Genomic DNA, 1,650 nt, shown 5'->3' with positions numbered 1-1,650 from the left:
TGCTGATAGTTTTTTTTAATGTACAAATAAATAAATTCTAAGCAATGAACACATTTGTGAAATCTCAATTACATTTAATATGCAAGACTTTTTTGTGTGTTTCCATATTCATGGCCTTTAATCCCTTCTTTTACAGTCATTCCAATGCTTCCTCTCTCTTTTGTGTCTGGCTTCTTTTCCTTAAGATAATTTTGAGAGTAGTCCATTGTGTTGCTTTTATCATAAGTTATTCCTTTTTATTGCTGAGTAGTCTGAGAGAGTTAATTCCTAGGCAGGTTGATAAGTCCAGGGGACCCCAAGAAGACAGGGGTCTGGGGTTTTCAAGGAGGAGGAAAGGACAAACGTGTTTTTTTTTTTTTTTCCTCTAGGTTCCTAGGATTATATAACAATAATGTATCCTGCTTGAGGCCAGCCTCTGGAAAAAATACTTCTGGCTAATCCTATTATCTTTAAATGTAAATTATGGAAGTGGACCTAGTAAGATCTTTACAACCTCCAGACATTCTTTTGATTCACTGTAATAACTAACTAAAACGTATATAACTCCATTGATAACACTAGCAAGGGGGTATTTTTTCTGCCCCTTCTGATGTCTATGTCAGAAGCTTTCTCTATCTCTTTTACACTTTAATAAAACTTTATTACACAAAAGCTCTGAGCAATCAAGCCTCCTCTCTGGCCCCAGATTGAATTCTACTCCAGAATCCACATCTCCCAGCTTCTTTCATGGTTCAGCAACAACCTTTCAAGTCTTCCATTGATTCGATATGCCATATAGAGTTACCCTTTCATCTTTTGATGAACATGTGGGCTATTGCCAAGTATTAACAATTATGAATATAAGTATATGAGATTATATGTGGATATATCTTGTCATTTGCCTTCAGTAAATTTCTGGGATTGAATTGGCTTGGTCATATGATAAATGTATATTAATTTTTAGGAAATTTCCAAACTATTTTTCAAAATATCTATACCATTTTAGACTCCCACCAGGGAGCATACTAGTTATATATTTAATATGTTTTTAGATACCAGTGTAGATATTAAAAAATTATATATTTAGTTTTTTTTTTTAATAAATTGATCATTGGTGTATAGAATAGTGTATCCTGGAATGAAATCAAGTGGGCCTTAGGAAGCATCACTATGAACAAAGCTAGTGGAGGTGATGGAATTCCAGTTGAACTATATCAAATCTTAAAAGATGATGCTGTGAAGTGATGTACTCAATATGCCAGCAAATTTGGAAAAATCAGCAGGGGCCACAGGACTTGAAAAGGTCAATTTTCATTCAAATCCCTAAGAAAGGCAATGCCAAAGAATGCTCAAACTACTGCACAATTGCACTCATTTCACACATTAGCAAAGTAATGATCAAAATTCTCCAAGCCAGGCTTCAGCAATACGTGAACTGTGAACTTCCTGATAGATGTTCAAGCTGGTTTTAGAAAAGGCAGAAGAACCAGAGATCAAATTGCCAACATCCGCTGGATCATGGAAAAAGGAAGACAGTTCCAGAAAAACATCTGTTTCTGCTTTATTGACTATGTCAAAGCCTTTGACTGTGTAGATCACAGTAAACTGTGGAAAATTCTGAAAGAGATGGGAATACCAGAGCACCTGACCTACCTCTTGAGAAACCTATAT

The sequence above is a fragment of the Bos indicus x Bos taurus genome, chromosome 1 (assembly GCF_003369695.1).
Source record: "Bos indicus x Bos taurus breed Angus x Brahman F1 hybrid chromosome 1, Bos_hybrid_MaternalHap_v2.0, whole genome shotgun sequence".
Lineage (NCBI taxonomy): Eukaryota > Metazoa > Chordata > Mammalia > Artiodactyla > Bovidae > Bos > Bos indicus x Bos taurus.
The sequence above is the reverse complement of the archived record's forward strand: the minus strand, read 5'-3'. Positions refer to the sequence as shown.